Source organism: Rhincodon typus, chromosome 31 (assembly GCF_021869965.1).
Source record: "Rhincodon typus isolate 14 chromosome 31, sRhiTyp1.1, whole genome shotgun sequence".
Classification (NCBI taxonomy): domain Eukaryota; kingdom Metazoa; phylum Chordata; class Chondrichthyes; order Orectolobiformes; family Rhincodontidae; genus Rhincodon; species Rhincodon typus.
Window position 1 is genome coordinate 16,375,289 of NC_063362.1, and position 13,604 is coordinate 16,388,892.

Here is a 13,604-nt window from a genome sequence, read left to right on the forward strand (position 1 = left end):
ACAGCCACCAAGTTATTACCCAACAGGAGCTGACAGTAAAATAAAGTTTTACATTTGATGAGAAATCATAAATGTTAATTCTCTCTCTCTCTTTCTCTCTCTCCAAAATTGCTGGCAATATTTTCAGTTCTGATTTCCAGTATCTACAGGGTTTTGCTTGTGTCTTATATTTATACAGTTGTCTTGATCTATCTGTTAGAAATATTTCCAAATGGTTCCTGTACTCTGAATTATGTTGAAATGCAGTAACTTATTATGTAAGTTCATTTTTTTCCTGCACAGCAAACAGCTTTGAGATTAGTAAGCAGATAATTAAGGAAGAATTTACATTCATATAGTGGCTTTCAAAACTTCAGAATGTACCAAGTGCTTTACAGCTTGTTAAAGTACGTTTTGAAGTGTAGTCACTGTTATAACAGATTACATGGCAATCAATCACGCACAGCAAGCTCTCAAAAACAGCAATCTAATAATATTCAGATCATGTTTGTTAATTCAGAATGGTTGAAGGATAAATATTTGCCAGGACAGCAGGGATAACTCCAATGTTCTTTTTGCGAGTTAACCTTTTCCAGCTGCCTCAGACAGCAGACAGACCTTTGTTCAATAATTCATTCCAAGACGTGGCCCCTCCACAATACCATATCTCTCAGTCATGGTGCTGGAGTATTGGCCTAGATTGTGTGCTCAAATCTCTGGATTGGGACCTAAACTCACAGATTTCTGACTCAGAAATGCAAATGTTGCCACCGAGCCAAGGCTATGGAGATGTTAGTTGAGAGATAGTCATTGGACAGCAAACTGGGGAAGTCTCCCTTCCTGTTCTTCAAATACTCTTGTGAGATTATATATGTTAACCCGACAGGGCAAGAGGGATGTTGGTTTAACATCTCATCCAAATAATGGGATACTTTCATCCATCACTGATGCATCTCCAGTAAACATCCCTTTTATCTTAATTATTCTAGATCTAGTTTTCCACTCCTCTATTGACGATGTTAATTTTGTGATTAATGTGTTTCCCCACTTCCCTGTTGAGGTTCTGCGCATGTGCTGTAGTCTCTGGTCTCAGCGCCCATCCAATAGTGTAGAAGAGCATACCAGAAGTCCATTAGAACAGTCACACTCTAGAACATCATCAGCATATTCCCATTACCAACTCAATCCTTAGGAGCAGGGCATCGGTTTGTCTTTCCCACTTCGGGTCCAGATGATGTAGTCCTATCACTGGCCTGAGGACAGCACAACAGTTGCCATACTTCAAAGCTAACTCATTGACTGGAGAGAATTTTGGGACACGTAATGGTCAAAAAAGGTGTTAATGTAACAAAATATTCAACAACAACTTATATGGCACCTTCAATGTCATAAAACCTCCCAAAGCACTTCACACTAATGTTATAAGACAAAGTATGACACCGCATCATACAAGAGTTGTTAGGTCAGATGTCAAAATACTTCATCAGAAAGGGAGGTTTTAAGTAGTATTTTAAAGGAGGACAGTGAGTTAATGAAGGGGAGAGGTTTAGGAAATGAGTTTCAGTGTCAGAGGCCCAAGCAGCTGAAGGTGTGGCCTTCACTCATGAAGAGATTAAAATCAGGGTTGCACATGAGATCAGAATTAATGGAGTATAGATATCATGGAGATCTGACAGTGTGGAAGCAGGCCTTTCAGCCCATCAAATCCAGGCTGACCCTCCAAAGAGCATTTCACCCACACCTACCCCATCCCTGTAGCCCTGCATTTCCCATGGCTAATCCTCCTAAGCTACACATCCCTGGACACTATCGGAAACTTAGCACAACCAATCCACCTTACCCACACATCCTTCGACTGTAGGAGGAAACCGGAGCACCCAGCAGAAACCCATGCAGACAGAGGGAGGGTGTGCAAACTCCACACCGATAGTCATCTGAGGCTGGAATTGAACCTGGCTTCCTGGGGCTGTGAGGCAGCAGTGTTGACCTCTGAGCCACCATATTTCAGTGTTGTTTGGCTGAAGAAGGTTATAGAGATAGGGACATGACAGACATAAAAAGAAAGATTGGAATTTTAAAATCAAGGTGTGCCTGTCTGGGAGCCAATGTGGGTGAACTGCACAGGGTGATAGAGAATGGAGGGTAAGACATGAGCAGTAGAGTTTTGGATGAACTTGAGTTTACTAAGGGTAGAATTTGGAGTCCAGTCAGGTGTGCATTGGAACAGTTGAGACTCGAGATGACAAAGGCATGGATAAGGGTTTCAGCAACCGATGGTCTGAAACAGATGGGGTGAAACCAAGTGATATTACAGAGTGGGAATTGAGCAATCTTGAAGATGATGCAGATACTAAATCAGAAGCTTACCAACCTTGATTCCAAGGTTGCAATTTTATTTTCTTTCTAAATTATAATATAATTGCCCACTTCTTATCAATACTCATTGCATCATTGTATACTGGCCATATAAATACTTTAATAACAAAAGCATATCAGATTCTGGGAATTCTGTGATAAGTGCCTTGACTCCTATTTCCCTAAAACCTGTCCACTGCCTACAAGACACAAGCCAGGAGTCTGATAGAAGATTCTCCACTTGTTTAGCTAAGTGCAGCTCCAACAACTCTAATCTTTTGACACCATGCTAAACAAAGCAGCCCACTTGATTGCCACCCCATCCACCACCTTCAATATTCACTCCTTTCACCACCAATGCACAGTGGCAGCAGTATGTACCATCTGCAATATGCACTGCAGCAACTCACCAAGGGTCTTTCAACAGGACCTTGCAAACCTGAGACCTTTACCACCTACAAGGACAAGGGCAGTGGGTGCATGGGAATACCACCAACTGCAAGTTCCCCTCCAAACCACACACTACCCTGATTTAGAAATATATCGGTATCCCTTAGTATCAATGGATCAAAATCCAGATTTCCATTCCTAACAGCACTGTGGGTGTCCCTACTTACCAAGGACTGCAGCAATTCAATAGGTGGCTCCCCAACATTTCCTCTAAGGAATTTAGGAATGGACAATAAATACTGCCTTATACAGTGATGCTCACATCACACAAATGAATATATTTTTAAAAGCCCTGTGGTTTACATGTTCCTTCGTGTTGTTAAACCCATGGCTCATGCAATGGTATACATTTTTAACTTGTACTATGCCCAAATTACACATGTTTGGTTCATGGTATTGTCATAGTATACATTATATTAAAGGCATATCCATTAAACCAACGTTGTGGGTACAATATGCATCTTAAATTTATGGTACATACCTGTGTGTGTGTTCATGGAATACAGATGAGTTGAATTGTGCTCATTGTTATTTTTGTAGTATTCACATTAGTTACATGGTATATATGGGCAGATTTCAGAATCAGTTGTCCCTACTTGGCACACTAACTGGACCTTGGAGCTCAGCAAGTGGACAACCGTTGAATGAACCTGATACCCCACTTTGAATTCCAAACCCTGAATAGGGAGAAAAGTTTAATATTGAGTGATGCCACAGAGGTGCAGTGACAGAATGTCAAAAGGATTGCGTTATTGATACAATGTTCATGTAACTGAGAGCACTTAATCCCTTTACTCCCACAATGAGTGTAAGTCCCCTCTGCACTGCCCGCATGGTGACATCACATAAAGACCAAGCTCGCTGTTCACAACAACCCACTGTCACGTCAGTTCACATCATCTCTGGGTCGAGTCTGTTCTCTGACTCGCACACTCTTCCTATGTGAAACCACAGGGAACTTCTTTTTAATTACGAAAACAAGTAACATTCTGACATAAGAAGGACATAACAAAATATTTTTAAAAGTTACTCGAAAAGAATATTACAAAAGGCTTATTTCAATGTTGTTGATTTTTAATGACAAGCGTTTTCCTTATTTTTACTATGATTTATTTTCTGTTTCCCAAAGATGCTGACTCACCTTGTTCTATACTCAATATACCGGCCCCACACCATGCACCCCAAAGTCTCTGCCACATGTAGTTCCTGACTACTGTATCAGTGTTGTGCTTGTTGTAACACATTATCTGAATGATTTCATCAGGTCCCTGCAAAATGAGCTTCTAGAATTGTAAAAACAACAGGACAGATTGGAGGTGATATTCAAAGCCAAAAAATGGCTTCTGCAGCACCAACAAATAGGTTCCATCAGCAGGTAGCTTTAAGTTCTCTGATCACATTCTCTAATAGGCAGGCAGACACACAAACATACCCGAGGGGTACATCTTCAAAGTAACTTTCAATGGGAATTCCAGCATTCAGCAGATAAGATCCAAAGCAAACAGGATTCTTGGATTTCTGAGGAGGAATCTTTGGTATTGCCTCAAACGTATCAGGCTTACTAAACGTGTTTGCCCATTTGTGGAATACACAAATTGTGTGTGGCATCCTTAAATGGTGAGAATAAAATTGAAGTGATCCTTTTTTAAAAAAAATATTCATAGGATATGGGGGGCACTGGGGTTATATTTAAGCCAGACCAGTTAAGACTGGTAGTTACCTTCCCTAAAGGACATTAGCGAACCAGAGGCGTTTTTCCTGACACTTGACAACAGCTTTAAGGTCATTGTTAGGCTTTTAATTCCAGATTTTTTAATATTATTGAATTACACCATCTGCAATGGCATGACATGAACCTAGGTCTTTAGAACAAGGCCCTACCATTAATTGTATAAGCCCTACCCTTGTCTGTTGCACCAAAATGCAACACCTCACATTTATCCAGATTGAACTCCATCCACCATTTTTCAGCCCACTGACCTAGTTGATCAAGAACCCATTGTAATTTTAGAAAACTTTCTTCACTGTCTGCTATATGGCCAATTTTGGTGATATCTGCAAACTTACTAACCATACATTCTATATTCTCATTCAAATTATTAATAGAAATGACTGACAAGAGAGGACCCAGAACCAATCCCTGTGGAACATCGCTGGTGACAGGCCTCCAGTCCGAAAAGCAACCCTCCACCATTACCCTCGGTCTCCTGCTGTTAAGCCAATTATATATCCAATTGGCTTTCAAGTTGGTTTTGTCGGAGGTGCAGCATAGATCTTGCAGAGCTTCTGGGATGGCAGGCTTATTTAAAGATTTATTATAGTTTTATTACAGTTACCAGAGCTTAAAGGCTCACAGAATTGCTGCATTGCCTTTCCTGTTTCACACAAATGCAAAGCTGGGCAGCTTATCATGCTTGCCAGCAGCTATCAGTCAAGGGCATGGACATGTTGCTTTCTGGCTCATAGCTACACCAACCTCCGACCTGCAGCATGTGCAGACTCAGACAGATGGGCTGGCTGGGGTCTTAGTATGGAGGGAAGCCGAAGGGGTCGATGGGGGCGGACGTTAATGCTCAGGAATTTGCCGACATGGAAAGAAGAAGCCTGGAACTCATTGACCAAAGAGTGACTGCTGTTGCCTACCATTGTTCTGTAAATAACAAGTGTTCATTGGAAGTGAAAACGGCTACTGAAATAACTCCACAGAAACCAGTATCCCATCACCAAGTCACTCTTTATTTGCACGTGGAGAGTCCTTGGCACCGATCCAGTTCGCTCAGAGCCAGCTCTCAGACTGAACAGAACCTCTGACGCTCCAGTTTATGTCTAACAGGCCCAATCAGGGTACTCATTGTTACAATCACTACATCACTCCGCTTCCCAGTCCAAGGACATTGGCCAATATTTTTACGTGTAGCTCCTCCTAGGGCACTTTAGACTCGGGCCAGGTGCTTCTAACTCAGCCTTGGATAATGCACAGTAGCTTGCCTGATGTGCCCTGAGAATCTCAGAAGAAATGCAATCTCTTCTTCAGTTAGCAAAGTTGCTGAGACAGCGACATCTACCGTGTCCATCTCAGATTCCGAGGTGTCCTCAAGGCTTGATGGAGATGGAGAATCTATGGGTTCCGCCAGCCTATCTGATTGTTCTGAGGATCTGGTCATGTTTTGCTCTCACCCCGTTTTCAAGTTTGCAGCTGTCATATGATGCATGTGCTTGTTCAAGATCGTTGCAAACCCACCCAAACGTTATATGTCACTGAACCTGACCTCGTGTCGACCATACCTCTTACCCGTGCAGGGCCATTCCCGTGGTTCCTACACCAAACTTTGTCCCCTGAAGTTGCACCACCCTATCCACCAGGACCTCCAGGTCACTGTCCACAAAGGAAGGCACTAATTTGTCCTCTGTCTTACCTGGGAAGAATGTGTGGAACTGTGCAGGGCAGATGTAGAATGCCAGCACTTAACCAGGTACGTAACAATATTATAAATATGGCATGGACACCAAGGATGCTGGTTCTATGAAGAGTGCAGGAGGATATGCCAGGATCAACACCAGGCATGTTGTCAGCTTGGTGGTGCTACAATTCAGGACTAATTGCATGCCAAACAGCATAAACTGCAAGCGGTTGACAGTGTTAAGTTATTCCATAGCCAACAGATAAGATCTAAACTCTACAGCCCTGCCAAATTCAGTCAACAATTCAACAATTCACTGCAGGAGGAGGCTTCACAAATATCAACATCCTCAACAATGCAAAGGCCCGACACACCTATGCAAAAGACAATGCTAAGAAATTTGCAAAAATCAACAGCCAGAAGTACGAAGTGGACGATCCATCTCGGCCTCCTACGGTGGTCCCCCAACGTCATAAGTGCCAGTCTTTAGCTAATTCGATTCACTCTATCTGATTTCAAAAACAGTTGGTGGCACTGGATACAAGAAATGCCATATACACAAAAAGCAGAACACATGCAACCCAACTAACTACCAGCCCATCAATCCACTGTCAACCATCAGTAAGGTGATGGAAGGCGTCATTAACAGTAAAATTAGGCAATCTTTGCTTAGCAACAACCTGCTCACTGACACCCAGTTTGGGTTTTGCCAGGGCCACTCGGCTCCTGGTCTCATTACAGTTTTGGTTGAAACATGGACAAAAGAGCTGAATTCTGGAGGTGGGGTGAGAGTGACAGCCCTTGACATCAAGGCTGCAGTTGATAAGAGTGTGGCATCAAGGAGTGTGAGCAAAACTAAACTCAAAGGAATCAGAAGGAAAATTCGCCACTGGTTGGAGTCACACCTGGCACAAAAGCATATGGTTGTGGTTCATCTCAGTTTCTGTAGGGGTTCCTGAGGGCCCAACCATCTTCAGCTGCTTTTGGCAATGACTTTCCCTCCATCATCAGGTCAGAGTGAGGACGTTTCATTGATGATTGCACAATGTTAATCACCATTCACAACAACTCAGATACTGAAGCAGTCCATATCCAAATGCAGCAAAACCTGGACAATATCTAGGCCTGGGCTGACAATTGGCAAGTAACATTCATATCACACAAGTGCTATATAATGATCATCTCCAACAAGAGAGAACGTAACCATCACCCCTTGATATTCAATGGCATCACCATCACTGAATCACCCTCTATCAACGTCCTGGAGGTTACCATTGACCAAAAACTGAACTGGAGTAACTATAGAAATACTATGACTCCTAGAACAGGTCAGAAGCTAGGAATCCTGCAATGACTAGCTCACCTCCTGACTCCCAAAGCCTGTCCACATCTACATGACCCAAGTCAGGTATGTGATGGAATACTCCCAGTTTGCCTGGGTGGGTGCAGTTCCAACAACTCGCAAGAAGCTTGACACACTTCAGGACAAAATTGTCCACTTCATTGTCACCACATTCACAAACGTTCAATTCTCCCATCACTGACACTTGGTATCAGGAGTGTATACCATCTATAATATGCACTTCTGAAATTCACCAGAACCCCTTAGACAGCACATTCCAAAGCTGTGGCCATTGCCATTTAGAAAGACAAGGGCAGCAGATACTTGGGAACATCACTGTCTGCAAGTTCCCTTGAATACCACTCACCATCCTGACTTGGAAATATATTACCATTCCGTCAGTGTAATTGGGTCAAAATGCTGGAAATCCCTCCTGAACATTATTATGGCTCTGCAGCCATTTTAGAAGCCAGTTCAGCACGGCCTTCTCAAGGGAAACTAGGGATGGGCAATAAATTCTGGCCAGTCAGTGAAGCTCAGGTCCCATTAATGAATAAAATAAAATGCTGGCATATATGGGTGGGGGGAGTACTGCTGCCTCCGGCAACTCAGAGAATTGAGCTAGTGCTGGACGAGATGGGTACCATGAGGCTGGGATAGGTAATCAACAAAGTGAATTTGAGATGATCAAGCAAGAACTCTTTCTAAGAGAAAATATGGAGAAAATATTGTAAGATTGAGCCCAGTAAATCAGTTGGCTATCCAACTGTGGAAGCCATTGCCCAAACACTTTTACAATTTTGACTTCCCTAGCCTAGGGTTAACCACAGGCATTGTAGCCCGGCTACCTCCATGTTTTTGCTAAGGTCAATGAGTTTGACACGCTGGGCCCCATTATAGGATGGATTCCAACTAAGCACAATTGTTACTGGTCAGCTCCCACTAGTGCAAAAATTTTCAGTCATTCATGTTTTAACTTGTACAAAGGCAGAAGTGACTCAAAAATATACTATGACTTTTTGTGCCACTTTTCAAAAGCATGTTATTTCAACATAGTGACAACAGTCACTCATGTGAAGAATTATGGAAAACAATTGATTGCATGAACATACTTCCCTAACATTACAAATAACACAACTTGTATTAATTCTGCCACGTTATATATTAATTTTGATTTTCATTGCTTTTCATTTCGGTTGAAGTTCATGAAGAATTCTTTTATGAGATGAGCATGTTGCTGGCTAGGCAGCATTTATTGCCCATCCCTAATTGCCCAGAGGACAGTTAAGAGTCAACCACATTTCTGTGGGTCTGGAGTCACATGTAGGGAAGACCAGGTAAGGATCGGAGTTTCCTTCCCTAAAGATGGGTTTTTCCTGACAATTGACAACGGATTCACAGTCATTGTTAGATTCTTAATTCCAGATATCTATTGAATTCAAATTCCACCATCTGCTGCGGCAGAATTGGAACCTGGGTGCTGAGAACATTATCTGAGTCTCTGCATTAACAAAAACCAAAAGAACTGCGGATGCTGTAAATCAGGAACAAAAACAGAAGTTGCTGGAAAAGCTCAGCAGGTCTGGCAGCATCTGTGAAGAAAAAAATCAGAGTTAACGTTTCGGATCTGAGGAAGGGTCACCGGACCCAAATGATAACTCTGATTTTTTCTTCTCAGATGCTTCCAGACCTGCTAAGCTTTTCCAGCAACTTCTGTTTTTGTCTCTGGATTAACAGTCCAGCAATAATACCACTAGGCCTTCGCCTCCGCCTAAATTCAGGGGAGTGTTTGTGCTGGAAGGCGGGTGAGGGCACTAGCAACTTCTGGAAGTGCAAAAAAAAAGCTAAAAATATTAACTTGCTTTTGTTTTGAACCAATGACTTATTTTACATTCCCACAATGATGTAATGATGTAGTGATTAAAATCCTGCATTGTCAATCTGACATGCTTGGGTTACTTTGTAAACAATCATAAAATTTTAATGTGGGATTCCCCCTTCATAATGTCAAAGGTTCCTGGCAATCAGTTGCAAAAATATGAACCCCTTTCTTTGCAATTATTTATTTCCTGCCTCCTTTCCTGAAGGTGCTGACTCTTACACAAGTTCCACAGCTGTAGGATGCTCTCTCCAAGATAAGCAGGGCTGTGAACATCACTTCTTTGATTTTCATCCTGTGTCTTCAACGTGATAAAATCAAGGAAATTATTTCTTTACTGAGACATAGTGATACATGGATGAGAATAATGTATTGGGAATTGATGTAGGCCCTCCTGCTTTCCTTTTGCTCATAGTTGTGATATGTACATGACAAAGACGATACTGAGGCTTTAGAAAAGTACAAAAAAATTGATCAAAATGGTTTCTTTTCTCTGGAAGAGATTTCAATAGGGTGCATGTAGAGAAACCTATGATTGAATGCCGAATGAGGGAACATAAATGTAAATTAATGCTGGGAGTGTGAGATCACACTACCCAGGTATTTCCATATATCTTGCTGTTTGTGGGACTGGCACACAATGAGTTGAAATTCTTTTAATTCAGTTCAACCAGGAACAATGAATCAGATCTCTCTAAAGTATCATCATTCATCCATGTCTTTGATTAGCTCTTACCTTAAAGAAACTGGTATGGCAAGTACACAGGTCATGAGCTGTGGGAAACTCCATTTACTTTAACTTTTATTGTGTTGGAATGCTGAAGTTTGACTTTTGTTAGCAAAATAAACCTATTGTTTAGTTTCATGCAGTTTGTTCCTGGTTATTTAAAATGCCAACTAAAGAAGGTAAAGGAAAAGGTGAGGTAATTTAGCGTGTTTGTAGACACATTTAAATATTTTTATGTCAAAAGATCTATGTCTATTGGAAATTATTTTCCGAATTGAATTGTGTTTGGTGTAAGTAATGGTCTGAATTAAATAAGCATTATGAAGTTGTTTAACACTAAAAAACCTTTATACTTGGCTTGTCATTAAGGTGATAATCTCTATTCCCTGATTGGGTCACATAAATAATTGACATTTTTAAATCCCTGTTCATTTACAAAGAGTCAATAATTTGATGTGATTCTGATCATTTAATTATATTGGCTTCCCTGGAATGTGTTAACCAGATAAAACTAGAAGAGAACAGGGTTCTGCTGCTGTGATTACAATAGCATCTTGCAGTTAAATTGTTATGCAGAATTATTTTATAGTGCTGGGATATCTGGGTTTACCTTTGAAATGCAGAATTCAGTATAGTGTGTGATTTTGTGCTTTCCATTATCAGATTACTTTTGTTTTTAATTCACTATGCAATGATTCCAATTTGAAATTTTACTCAAAAATTAATGGGATTGTTTTATTTTATTTTGGGGCCCATAGATGTCAGCATTGGTTGACTAATCAATGGAAATTGGTTTGGGATATTTCCAGAGATTTGCTGAGAAGTATGCATATGATAACACCAATTAGGATAATTGTGCTTTAACATCCTGCATGGAACAAATGTACTCCTACAGTATTGAAGTACAAAGATTAATTTAAGTCTATGTTTGTAGATCTAGGGTTTGGGAGTTTGAGCATTTGATTAATTGTTACTTCTGATCAGATACTGTACAAATATACACAAACTGGACATTGTACCTTATCATTCCAATCAATTTGCTCTAATTGTGGAATGTGTTAGCTTACAAATCTATTGACTCAAAGTAATCACAGCCTCACACACTTTAAAATGGCATTCTGTGATTCTGAGTATACAACAACCTGACTTTGATCCTCACTATGCTATTATTTGTAAGAACAAGATGTAGAAATGAAGTGTAGAAACAAAATGTAGAATGAACACAGCAGGCCTTGCTCACCGAGCTAGCTCGTTCTTGTTCAGAAATTTTGTCACCATGCTCGGTGACATCATCAGTGGAGCCTCTGATGAAGCTATGGATCTTTGCCAAAACTTTAAAGATGTGGAAATGAAATGCAACATTCAGAGATAACGCAGTGTGGAGCTGGAGCAACACAGCAGGTCAGGCAGCATCAGAAGAGCAGGAAAGCTGACGTTTCTGATTGGGACCCTTCTTCAGAAAAGGGTCCAGTATCGGCAGTTCTTACTATCTGTAAGTGAATGCAACATTCAGAGTTTGAATTGTTTTGGTTATTAACCATCCCATGGGTGAAATTGAGAACATTCACATAACTTTGCACCAAATTGGACTTGTAAGATTGTTGGAGTCATGATCTGATGAAGCCTGGGAGTTCCCGGTGTGACAAAATGTTGATACTCCCAGTTCTTATGCTGGTGTTGTCTTAGCTCCTTGCGTTGGTTGATATTACGGGTGGCTTGTTGAAAACATGGGGCCAAATGGCCCACTTCTGTCGTCACACCTTATGTTCCTATGTATGCATTGATAGCAGACCCTCCAACAATGAATGATTGAAACAGAGAGGGCTGATGTTTTTAAGGGGAAGCTGGTTGCGTACTTGAGAAATAAGGACAAGGCAGAAGAGATATTCAGAATGGGAGGAGGTTTATGTGAAGTGAAGGAGATTATAGCTGTGAATATGTACTGCTGGTGAACCAAACCTATCCCCATTTGATTCTCACATACAATATATTTTCCAGGAAAGGGTGTGGGACCTGGCTTAATTGGATAGTGGTAAGGAGTGAGTCTTAGTCCAGGGACACTGAAGCCAACTTTAAAGTCTCCCCTTAGCACAGATCTGGGACATTCCTGGCTATCAACAGACAAGTCATTGCCTTTGACAACAAGGTGCAGGGCTGGATGAACACAGCAGGCCAAGCAGCATCATAGGAGCAGAGAGGCTGACGTTTCGGGCCTAGACCCTTCATCAGAAAAGGGGGAGGGGAAGGGGGTTCTGAAATAAATAGGGAGAGAGTGGGAGGCGGATAGAAGAGGGATAGAGGAGAGGATAGGTGGAGAGGAAACAAACAGGTCAAGGGGGCGGGATGAGGTTGGTCGGTAGGAGATGGAGGTGCGGCTTGGGGTGGGAGGAGGGGATAGGTGGGAGGAAGAACAGGTTAGGGAGGCAGGGACGAGTTGGACTGGTTTTGGGATGCGGTGGGGGGAGGGGAGATTTTGAAACTTGTGAAATCCACATTGATACCATTGGGCTGCAGGGTTCCCAAGCGGAATATGAGTTGCTGTTCCTGCAACCTTCGGGTGGCATCGTTGTGGCACTGCAGGAGGCCCAGGATGGACATGTCGTCTGAGGAATGGGAGGGGGAGTTGAAATGGTTCGCGACTGGGAGGTGCAGTTGTTTATTGCGAACCGAGCGTAGGTGTTCTGCAAAGCGGTCCCCGAGCCTCCGCTTGGTTTCCCCGATGTAGAGGAAGCCACACCGGGTACAGCGGATGCAGTATACCACATTGGCAGATGTGCAGGTGAACATCTGCTTGATGTGGAAAGTCTTCTTGGGGCCTGGGATGGGGGTGAGGGAGGAGGTATGGGGGCAGGTGTAGCACTTCCTGCGGTTGCAGGGAAAAGTGCCGGGTGTGGTGGAGCTGGAGGGGAGTGTGGAGCGGACAAGGGAGTCACGGAGAGAGTTGTCCCTCCGGAAAGCAGATAAGGGTGGGGAGGGAAAGATGTCTTTGGTGGTGGGGTCGGATTGCAGATGGCGGAAGTGTCGGAGGATGATGCGTTGGATCCGGAGGTTGGTGGGGTGGTACGTGAGGACGAGGGGGATTCTTTTTTGGTTTTTATTGCGTGGACGGGGTGTGAGGGATGAGGTGCGGGAGATGTGGGAGACACGGTTGAGGGCGTTCTCGACCACCGAGGAGGGGAAGTTACGGTCCTTGAAAAACGAGGACAACTGAGATGTACGGGAGTGGAATGCCTCATCCTGGGAGCAGATGCGGCGGAGGCGAAGGAATTGGGAATAGGGGATAGCATTTTTGCAGGAAGGTGGGTGGGAGGAGGAGTATTCTAGGTAGCTGTGGGAGTCGGTGGGCTTGAAATGAATATCGGTTTCTAGGTGGTTGCCCGATATGGAGACAGAGAGGTCCAGGAAGGGGAGAGAGGTGTTAGAGATGGTCCAGGTAAACTTAAGGTTGGGGTGGAAGGTGTTAGTGAAGTG